This window comes from Ahaetulla prasina, chromosome 1 (genome assembly GCF_028640845.1).
Source record: "Ahaetulla prasina isolate Xishuangbanna chromosome 1, ASM2864084v1, whole genome shotgun sequence".
In the NCBI taxonomy this organism is placed as follows: Eukaryota; Metazoa; Chordata; class Lepidosauria; order Squamata; family Colubridae; genus Ahaetulla; species Ahaetulla prasina.
Window position 1 is genome coordinate 284155167 of NC_080539.1, and position 12527 is coordinate 284167693.

Consider the following 12527-nt stretch of genomic DNA (forward strand, 5'->3'; position numbering starts at 1 on the left):
ATATTTGGCTAGCTCTATCACGAAGAATCCAAGTTCAGATCTTGCTTCATCTATACATATGCTAAATACTAATATGGAGGTAATAATTATAGCCTAGTGACTTTTCCTTAGTTCTAAGGAGAAGGTACTGGCAAATCACTTCCAAAAATATTGCCAGGAAAGCCAGACAGAATATAGATAGATAGATAGATAGATAGATAGATAGATAGATAGATAGATAGATAGATAGATGCAATTCTATAGGTTTTCAGCCAAACAGATCTGATCAAAAGACTTAAGCTTTTTGTAGTTATAATATAATATAATATAACAACAGAGTTGGAAGGGACCTTGGAGGCCTTCTAGTCCAACCCCCTGCCCAGGCAGGAAACCCTACACCATCTCAGTCAGATGGTTATTCAACATTTTCTTAAAAATTTCCAGTGTTGGAGCATTCACAACTTCTGCAGGCAAGTCGTTCCACTTATTAATTGTTCTAACTGTCAGGAAATTTCTCCTTAGTTCTAAGTTGCTTCTTTCTTTGATTAGTTTCCACCCATTGCTTCTTGTTCTACCCTCAGGTGCTTTGGAGAACAGCCCGACTCCCTCTTCTTTGTGGCAACCCCTGAGATATTGGAACACAGCTATCATGTCTCCCCTAGTCCTTCTTTTTATTAAACTAGACATACCCAGTTCCTGCAACCGTTCTTCATATGTTTTAGCCTCCAGTCCCCTAATCATCTTTGTTGTTCTTCTCTGCACTCTTTCTAGAGTCTCAACATCTTTTTTACATCGTGGCGACCAAAACTGGATGCAATATTCCAAGCGTGGCCTTACCAAGGCATTATAAAGTGGCACTAACACTTCACGTGATCTTGATTTTATCCCTCTGTTTATGCAGCCCAGAACTGTGTTGGCTTTTTTAGCAGCTGCTGCACACTGCTGGCTCATATCTAAATGGTTATCCACTAGGACTCCAAGATCCCTCTCACAGGTACTACTATTGAGCAAGGTACCTCATATACGGTACTGGTGCATTTTGTTTTTTTTGCCTAAATGTAGAATCTTACTTTTTTCACTGTTGAATTTCATTTTGTTTGTTTTCTTCTGGTAGTTCTTCCCAGAATGCTAAATTTGATCTTCTTATGTTCTGTTTTGAGTGCAGTTGGTCAGCCAGTTACGAATCCATCTGGTGGTGGTGCTGTCTACTTTACATTTTTCTACTTTATCTAGTAGTAGGTTATGGTCTACTTTATCAAATGCTTTACTGAAGTCCAAGTAAATTATATCGACAGCATTCCTCTGGTCTACTAATTTTGTTATTTTGTCAAAGAATGCGATAAGATTAGTCTGGCATGATCTGTTTTTGACAAACCCATGTTGGCTTTTGGTTATTACTTTGTTTGCTTCTAGGTGTTCGGTGATTCGTTGCTTGATTATCTTTTCCAGAATCTTCCCCGGTATTGAGGTCAGGCTGATAGGTCTGTAGTTTCCTGGATCTGTTTTTTTTCCTTTTTTGAAGATGGGAACTACACCAGCTCTTTTCCTTCTTATCCTCCTATAATGTCCAGAGGTTGAGTTTCTCAACATAGATGTGTATACTTTGCTTGCTGTCTTACTCCAAAGTGTTGAATCCGAAAGAAAACCTAGTTGTTCTGCTCTTCAGGCTAGTAGCCACGACTGAAAAGTTTCTTATGGCTGCATTGTCATGAGATAAGGTAGCACAGGATTGATTGAAGGGATGGAAAAAATATGTTTCCTGAATAATTTCCCCCTGGTTCACTGTTTAGTGGGAGAAAAATTCATGTCCTAAAGTGCTGTATATAATATAACACAGCCTTTCCAAACTTGGTGCCAAGCAGATTTGTTGAGCTTCAACTACATTAATTTCCAGCCAGCATGACCAATTTGGGATTTCTCAGGGTATAAAGCTATGACATAGGTACAATTTCCAGACTTTCTCCCTCCCGTGCATAGTTGCTTATTTTGATACTCTAAAAATAAAGCACCAAATGATTTGAAATATGCAAAAGATACCACTTTGGAGATGACAATAAAGACTTATAAGGGCTCATTATGAAAGCAAAAAAAATAGAACAGAATAATCTAGGTTAATGTTGAATATTAAGAACACAAATAAGCACAATAGTGCTTCAAGAAATGAAGATGATGCAGTTCTATTTTCTTGGGTTTAAGAATAGATACAGTAAAGATGGACTTAAACTGGAGAAATAAAGAGATTATTAATCCCTGAGAGGAAAGGTTCCTGGGAGTACAAATCTTGACAAGATTGTAAAGAATTAAGAATTTCTTAATTAGAAAGATCAGAACACTGAGAATAATAGTATTTTCAATATGAACAAGAGAAGTAAGGTAGATTCCTTTGAATTATGGATTTGAAAACAATTACTAACACTAACCATGGATTGTAAGAACCACCATTTGGCTGGCGCTGGGTTTAAATAAGATTGACTATTCCTTTTTCATGGGAGTGGATCATGGCCTAGAAAGAATCATTATAGTTTGCAAGTTTGAGAAAAATAGAAAGAATTGGATAAGAAGGATGGATATGATAGGAAAAAAGAGAGAGGCTGCAATGTCACTGGAGTTAGGAGAAGGGACAAATTGAAATGATGGGGTTTTATCTCTACAGTTGTTAAAGGTCAGACTTGGCTCAAGGACACTTAACTATGACCAAAGCCGAGGAATCTGAGAATTAAAAACTGACAGATCTGGAGGTCATTAGATTTTCTCCTTTCTTCATAATATTAAAAAAAAAAAGAAAGAGATAGAATTAGACAAATGACAACAACTATGGGAAAGGAATTATAAATTAACAGTGGCAACTGCATATAAAGAAAACCTATATAAAATGTTTTATAGATGGCATATGTCATCAGAAAGGTTAGCAAAAATGTTTAAGGATAACTCAGCTAAATGTTGGAAATGTTTTCAATTACCAGGATCATATTATCATATGTGATGGTCATGCACAGAATCAAAAAAATATTGGGTTAGAATACAGGCATGGTTAGAGGAAATGATACACCAACATATAGAACTAAAACCAGAGGCATTTTTATTGGGTATTTTGCCGGAGAAATATAGCAAAAAAGATACTTATTTAATTATTCATATAATAACAGCGGCAAGAATTGTATTTGCACAAAACTGGAAGGCAGAAAAAAATCCCGCCAGAAGGAGAGGTAATAAAGAAGATTTTAGAATGTGCAGAAATGAATAGATTAACATTAAAAATAAAAGTTAAGGAGGAATTGGTGTATTGCAAGACATGGGGACAATTTTATGCATGGCTAGAAAAGAAATACGAATAAAAGATGACAGATTAATAAATTAGATAGCGTAAAAGTAAATGAGAGAGAAGACAAAAAAGAAATAGAAACTTAGATGACACCCATGTAAATAGAAAAGGGGGAAGGAGGGGGAAAAAGAAAAAAAATGTTACTATATAAATGTACAATTATGATGATATGTGTGAAATTAGTAAAATAGAAAAGAAATTGAAAAGAAAGTATATATGAATAGAAAATTGGGATTGCTCGGATATCAATATGGAAAATACTGAATTAAAAATAAATTCAACAATGGAGAGAGAATGGAAAGAGGAGTAGAGGGTTAGATAGGAGGGGAGAAAAGAGGAAGGAGAGAGAGGAACAGAAGAAAGGGAAAAGGAGAGGAAGAAAAGGAGGGGAAAAAGAGTAGGAGAGAAGGTTAGAAAGGGGGAAAGAAAGGAGAAGTGGGGGAAAGGAAGGAGAAGGAGAGAAAAGGAAGGAGAGGAGGAAAGAAGAAAGTAGAAGAGGATAGAAGGGAGGGAAGGGAAAGAGAGAAGAAGGAGAAGAAGGATTGTTGTAAAATAAGGGAGAAGGAATGGTAGAAGAGCAACCCTTAATATATTTAAATTTTTTAGGATGAAGAATGAACTAACATGAAAGTGTAAAGATAATATGTACGATTAACAATGGATAAGAGACTGTACATTTACGACATGTTTATGAGAAATAAAAATAAAATTAAAAAAAAGAATAAAAAATAAAAAGAAAGAGAGAAAGCAAGCCCATGACTCCAGATCAGGGATGAGTTGTGCGGGAAAACAGAATGGGGAAATGCACTATTATTTTGCAGGGATAAAATATCATACGCACTGCTGAAATTCATCCATGCGTTTCCCATGGTGCAGGGGCCTGGTTGCTATAAGATCCCCAAATAAGCTTTCAGTGGCAAGAAAATGACTGAGAATGAGCAAGAAAGGGAGCACCTGCTTGTCATCTGTGGGAAATTTCTAAAAAAAAAAAAAAGTATTCTGTTCCCAGGGTAGTTTGTCTGACTAACTCTAATAAAGCAGGATAGCCTCAAGAAAAGATACATGGAATTCAAGCACAGTAGAACGTTCCCAAGTGAGCGTGTCTTTTGGAGAATTTTTTTCTGATGGACATTCTTTCTCAGATAATATGTATTGATGCAATGGGGTTATACCAAGGGCATATTTGCATTACAGGAAATCCCTTTGCTGTTTTGTGTAATTTTGGAACATAAGCATTATAGCACATTTTTCTGGTATGTGTCAGTTCTTTACGTTTTAATGCACATTTTCCCACTTATATACAGTACACTCATTTTCATTGTGTTGGATTTCTTTTGGGATGAGGCTGACCCAAGGGAGCAGTACAAAATTAGCTGCATAAAATAAGAACAAGGAGAAAAAAACTGAATGGTGAACAATATTTTCATGGGGCCAAATGTGAAGTTAGTGTCATGGGATTTCGGGCCACATATATTTGTGTTAGAATGAAAGCTGAAGTAATCCTTTCCAAACATATAAATGTTTAAATAAAAGTTGGTTCAAAAGTGGTTTCCCAGAGAAATTTATCAGAGAAGGAAAGATAAGAGTATCAGGAATTGCAAGATCTCTCTGTGTTTGTGATGGGTGATGGGTGATACTAATTTGTTGATTTTTTTATCATGGGTGATAGTCATTTTAAAGAAGAACCTTCTGATACAGGACTGTCTTCCCACCAAGGCGAGATTTTCACTTCTGAAGAAGGGAGCATGAAGAATGTTTTGTTCCAGCAGAGCCTTAATATAATTAATAAGATCCACCCATATTTTAATATGTTCCTAAATTCTTGATTGTCCTTTCTGCCTTCCTCTTTGATTCGATTGGCTGATTTCTCCTTCACAGGCCTGATGTCATGCCTTTTGTGTTCATAGTTTGTACAAAGACTTTAGCTTAGTGGCAATTTGTAGCAGATATATTATTCAATCATAATATTCCATTATTTTGCAGCATGAAAACATTATCGAATAGTACACTCAAATGAATGAGATTATAGTAATGCTTTGCATGATGGGAATTGTAATGCTGTCCTAATCTCATTATAGGAACTAATGTTCCAAGGAACCAAAAACAGCGTGGATATCGAGCACTATCCTTCAGCCAACTATCAATTCTGGAAACCACGCCTTCTGTCTGTCCTTTGTATTTGCAATAATGAAATCCATGAGAAAGTACATTTGAGATACTCTGGATCAACAACGTAGTAGAATTTGGAACCTCTGTAATGATGCTGATCTACAATTTTCAGCAACCCAAATCAACCTGGACAATGATGTGTGCTAACTAGGAATGTAAAGCTAACAAAATCTGGATGCCTGCAAGACAAGTTCTCCCTCTGTGATCTAGAATTCACTATGCAGAGCAAAATTTATAGTGAAGCATTCTGACAGATGTTATCAATCCTTTCCTTAATAATTCTTGATAATTTGACTTAAATCTTCTTCATCACATTCTTATCAATATTTGAAGAGTGTAATAACCCTTCACCTTATTCTTCTCTTCTTTATATTTAAACAAATCCACTTCTTTCAACCATTCTCCACATTATCCCTGAACTTCTGTGTTTGATGTTTTTTGTATTTGCTCAATTTCTTTTATTTCCTGTCTTTTTAAAATTTCTATTTTCTTAATACAATTGAAAACTTATTTTGCTTTTTGATAGTTGTTTTGTTCTGCTGGTTCATATTCTATTTTTGCTTGACTAAGGCACATATGCCCTTTTTATATATATGGTTGTCAAGCTATGTCTTCTGTATCTTATTCTTTGTGTCTTCATATTTTTTTGGATCCAGAAGACATCATATTTCTTTCTATGGTAGTTCATTTATAATTGAATGATTTGAAGAACTCCAGCGGTTCAAACTCTTAATACTGTTTAGATATTTGCCATACAATTGTCTTCTGTCAAGTAAATGTAATATTTAAAACATGCAATTCATAGTTATTCATTTGTTACTTTCTTTCAGTGACCATATTCTCAAGATGAATCTTGGTAGACACTCAGAAGTTTAAATTCTAAAAGAAGAAATTGAATAAATAAGATTTGTCCAAACACGGGATTATCAATTCACTTCCTGAAATTCTAGATTCATTTTTTTTAATCTTATAAAATTCATTGAGGGATTAAATCTCTGTCTTGTTTTACATGCACAGTTTGAAATACCACATCCAGCACTGTTGAGTGTCTGCTAATATAATTACAAGTACTGGGGCGTACATCATTGTCATCAGACAGAAGAATGGCACTTTTCTGCTGTTATCTGTTATTCATCCTACTCTACTGCCCTGCTGTAGATCTGGTTGTTTGAAAAAAGGAAATTGCAATAATCCAATTATGCTCAGCTAATTCTTCCTGGAGCATTATCTCAAAATGTTCAGGTACTGATATTTATCAATTGCATTGATAAAGGATGCATAATGTTGGGACAGGAACCTCACTGTACGGGTGTTGAGAAGTTCCTGCTGTCAACAATTACCACTATATATTTTAGCTGATATAAAAAGAGACTGCCAGGAAGATCAACTTAATATTTTATTTACAACTTCAAGGTTAAGAACAGTGCTCTGAACTGAGGAAAATGGAAGTCAATGCAAATATATTAAGATATATTCCAGGAGTCTCCTGCTAGAGTTAATATATCAGCAACATTGCTGATCACTTATAGTTTTGGAACCCTACACATGTTATGTATTATCATAACTAAATGTGCATAGCTTAAACAAATAACACTTTGCAAAGAGGAAATATGTATTTAGTGATAGTTGTTAAAAGTATTGCAAGAAGAATGAATTTATTAATCCTCTGACAAAATTAAGTCTGTTGTCATTATGCACTGATCAGAAAGCAGAAATTACATATTTTGGGGCATGTAAGGTTGCTGGGTAATGGATTAAGAAAAAAATAGTATTAGCAAAGAAAGTAGAAGAGGAAAACAGTGGATAAGAGAATTGGATGGGATCACAGAAGTTATTGGAATGCTTTGGAATTGTGAAGAGGCAAGTAGAGATTATGAATATTAGTTCATGTATTCATCAGAAGTTCAGGCTGACTCTGTGATGATGAATAACCAAAGTAACTAAAAAGAATGGGAACCCTAGACCCTTATTATTGGTATTAGATTATATGATTTGTTTCAGTTTCCAAATTAGCTAAAACTGATATTTTATGTATTGCCTACTCAGAGGTTTGTCCAACAAAGTTCATGGAATTAAACCTGTCAGATATGTATGTACATATATATCTATATCTATATTTATATCTATCTATATCTATATCTATATATAGAGCGAGAGAGGATTGCAGCCTGAATAAGATTCTAAAAAAGGAAACATTACTGATTACTTTCTTATTTTAAATGATTACCATCCAGGAGAAATACATTTAGAAAAAATCTGTAGACTAAAAGGGCAGTCTTGTATACTCCAATTACCTGGATGTAGAGAAGCACCAGCAGATTCTTCATCACCACCATCAAGCTTTATATATATACTTCATGTATCTTGATGTACCTTGATGAACGTATCTTTTCTTTTATGTACACTGAGAGCATATGCACCAAGACAAATTCCTTGTGTGTCCAATCACGCTTGGCCAATAAAATTCTATTCTATTCTATTCAGGATGAAGGTAGCTGGAATATTAATAGCAAAAAGACATATTTTAAATATATAATTGCCCAAGATGCCTGCACAGAGGTGGGAAATAAGTTTGGAAACAGGTTCCTAGTGCAAAGAGCAGACTGGAAACATGGGTGAATAGTGAATAAAGTGTGGTTATATGGATATGTGTTTCTACATTCCTTTCATGTGGCATCTCTGTGTGTGTACGGTGCATTGGGAAGAAAAAGATAGGCTGAATATGCTCTGCTTTGATGATCAAGAAAGAGGAATTTTAGAACAGATGTTTCTGAGTTGCTGCCTTACCATCTCTCCCATTATGTTGCATTGTAGAACCAATTTTCTGGAATTCCATCAAAAAAATAAATAAATCTGGATCTGTCTCTTATGTTCTGTTTTGGATAGTTGTCTCATGCCCCGACATGAGTGACATCGAGCTGGCCATACCCATTCTGGCCACGCCCACCTTGCCCCCCACCCCCGAGGTCAAACACAACCCTGATGCAGCCCTCAATGAAACTGAGTTTGACACAATAGATAGATAGTCTAGATAGTCTAGATTCTAGATAGTCAATAGAATATCAAATTAACTTTCTTTGAAATGACACTCATGCAACCCTCATGCATAAGGAATGGAGACCTTCCTGAAATTTTTATGGTAAAGGATCTAAAATAACTTATCTGAAAATGTATTATTGTGATACATATAGTTAGCTGAATAATTATAGTGATGTAAAAAAGCTAGAAAAAATTGAGGAGTCTGATGGAAACTTATTAATAAGTATTTTAATAAGCAATTGTTCTACAGCTCTGCAGTTCCTTTATAGAATAGAATAGAATTCTATTTATTTATTTATTCTTCAGATTGTACTTCAGATTGTAGATCAGTTTTGATTTTCTTATTTTTCAAGTTTCCTTGCCCCAAATTCTCCAAACTGTTCAAATCTATGTGAATTTTCCAATTTAGATTTTCTTTTCTTAATATTTTTATTTCTTTATATTTTAATAACTTCCGTGGTTACACAAGTTGCAACATACATCAGCTGTTTTGTTTGGACCAATGATTTAGTTGGAATAATTTAAAAGCTTCATTGATATTCTTCACTGTTTTAGTCAAGGTTTTCTTGTTAATTTGATTTCACTTTGGCAAACATTGTTTCAGCTTCTTCAATTTGGTCCTTGATTTTCCAACCTAGTTCTTGATTAACAAATAGAGCTTGCAGTTCTTTAACAACTTCAACTACTTTTCTCTGTTTGTCATTAAAAATGAATATTAGCTATTATTATTATATAATGTGAAATCACAAGTGCCATTTCTTTAGCTGGTATTGGCCTTCATATGTATCATGTACTTCCCAAGAACCTAATGTATAATGTATTGGTATGATATATGTGTGGACCCAAGCAATGTGGCCTTTTGTAATTGACAGATGGAAATTTTGTCAAGATGCAAATTTTCTAAGTGTCATCCAATATTTTTTGTATGTTTATTTTTTAGTATTGCTGTTATTTGTTAAACATGAAACTCAGTCAACTGAACATTTAAAAATGTATCACAAATATCATTCACTGGTACTGATGGTTGATACAGGTTGCTGCCAGCATCCTAGGTATCAACCAGGGTGAAATCTAGCAAGTTCTGGAGAACTGGTAGTGGAAATTTTGTGTAGTTCTGAGAACTAGTAGCGGAAATTTTGAGTAGTTTGGAGAACCAGCAAATGCCACCTGTGGCTGACCCCAGAGTGGGGTGGGAATGGAGATTTTGCAGTATCCTTCCCCTGCCAACCCACCAAGCCACGCCCACCAAGCCAGACCAAGCCACACTACGCCCACCAAGCCACGCCCACAGAACCGGTAGTAAAAAAGTTGGATTTCACCACTGGTATCAACCAAGTATCTTCTTAAAACAGGGATCTCTAACCTTGGCAACTTTAAGACTTGTGGACTTCAACTCCCAAAGTTCCTCAAGTTTAGTTGCCAAGGTTGGAGACCCCTGTCTTAAAATGTATGTTGTTCCAAGGAATGCAGTCTTTTGCAGTTCTTCTGGTGTTATAGCAGGGAGCTGCAATTTCTTGATGTATTTTGTAAAATTCTTAGTAAAATTCCAAGTGCCCCGATGATAATGGGTATCACTGTTACATGTTTCATCCATATTCACGTAATTGCGACGGCCAGGTCACGATATTTCGTGATTTTTTCCCCCCAGTTTTTTTTCTTCAACTCAGCTTTTCGACAACTGTGATATCTGGTGTGGTGTGTTCCAAATGATGGTCTGTCTGTATTTGAAAGTCCCACAAGATCTTCACCTTCATATTTTTGACAAATTTTTCCACATTATGTTCCCATGAAAATAATAATAATAATAATAATAATAATAATAATAATAATAATAATAATAATAATAATAATAATTATTCTGTATTTTTTAGCCATCACCATTTTGATGGGTTCCCTGTTACCCCTCTACTTAACTCCATATGAGTTAAGAGGAGCACTAGTGGCAGATTGCCTGTAGGACAATACAAACTCTTATGTAGCATAGTTGTTTGTTCAGGCACAAACAATAGAGACATGTTGTCATTACCATTTGCCAGAAACCCAAGGCTTTTGCTCTCCCCCTATCTACAGTCCCACTTTTCTTCTTCTCTCCTTTAGTGCCAACAACAAAGGATACATTTTTTTTCCACTCCCATTGAATTGATCTGTGGTGTGGCAGTGTCATTTAGAGGAGAAATTATTGGAGGGAGAGTGGATTGTAACAATGGGGGCCTTGTGCCAGACACATGATGGAACAGTGAGGGCTGTTGGTAGCTTTAAGGAATACAACAGCTCTCTGGCAGGTGCTCCCATTGTTTACAGACCCCCGTCTTAGACAGTTTTCACAGATGAGTTCATGTCATTTTGTTCAGGCTCTTTTGCATGACATTCTGTGATTGTGACATTGGTCAAGTGTCCAACCCATCTTTTCTGGTGCCCCACGAGAGCCCCTTCTGTAACACAACCCTTTCTTGCTGAGATATCTCACTGGGTTTCCAAGCCATATGGCCCCAAGCTAGAGTAACTTCTGAAGGAAACATAATAACATAATGTTTACTCGGCTAATAGAGGTTTGACGGACCCCACTGATTCTGATGTTGCTACTTTAAAGCGTTATTCAGAAAAGCCATTAAAGCTTATTGATAGAACATTTATTTATAAGTGTTATCCCCCCCCCTCACTTTTTTGCCATGTGCAGAATTTGTGCTGATCAAGTAAGAGCTATCTTTGAATACAGCATCTACAGGTTTTGTTTTATTTTTACATCTGTGAATATACAGAGTATTTAATTATAAGTCAGTTGTTAAAGAAAACTCTTTATTTTCAGAATAATATTGAAGATATTGTTTAATTAGAAATCAAGTTTGACAAAAGGTATGTATTGCTTTAGCTTTAATACTGCTTTAGTTCTTACAGTCATGCCACAATAAACATGTATTTTACTCATTGTTCTGCTTTAGTTTCCTTGCTTTCCTCTGAACAAAATCAAGAGGACAGGTAGTCCTCAATGTACAACAGTTCGTTTAATGACCGTTCAAAGTTATAAGGACACAGAAAAAAGTGACTTATGGATATTTTTCATGCTTATGACCATTGCAACAGCCCTATGGTCATGTGGTTTACATTTGGGTGCTGGACAACCGCCTCACATTTATGACGGTTGCAGTGTCCCGTAGTCACGTGACCACCTTTTGCAAACTTCTGACAAGCAAAGTCAGTGGGGGAAGTCAGATTCACTTAACAACCGTGTCACTAGTTTAACAACTGCAGTGCTTCACTTAACAAATGTGGCAAGACAAGTTGTGCGTCAAATGGGGCAAAACTCACTTAACACATTTCTCACTTAGCAACATAAATTTTGGGCTCAATTGTGGTCGTAAGTAGATGCTTTTATAAATATATTTTGACCAATACAGAAGACAATTTAAACTGAGCAGAGATTAGCCGTTTCCAATAAGAATATATGAACATTTAATGTAATCTGGTGAAAATGAAAAGTGTTGAAATGCTATTGTAATTTAAACCGTATCTTTTCCAAGGTAGTCTATATCTTAGGGTACATTTGCAGCAGTAGTGGGTTCCACTTACCTTTGCTACCAAACTATGAGCACTCACATGCACTCGCTCGCTTCGCTCGCACGTGGCGCTTCTGCGTATCGTAGAACCTTCTGAACATGCGCAGAGCATCCGTGATGACGTCTGGGTGGGTGGATGGAGCCTCCTGCCACTGCTACTACTGGTTTGAATAGAATAGAATTTTATTGGCCAAGTGTGATTGGACACACAAGGAATTTGTCTTGGTGCATATGCTCTCAGTGTACATAAAAGAAAAGATACGTTCATCAAGGTACAACATTTACAACACAATTGATGATCAATATAGCAATATAAATCATAAGGATTGCCAGCAACAAGTTATAGTCATACAGTCATAAGTGGGAAGAGATTGGTGATGGGAACTATGAAACGATTAATAGTAGTGCAGATTCAGTAAATAGTCTGACAGTGTTGAGGGAATTATTTGTTTAGCAGAGTGATG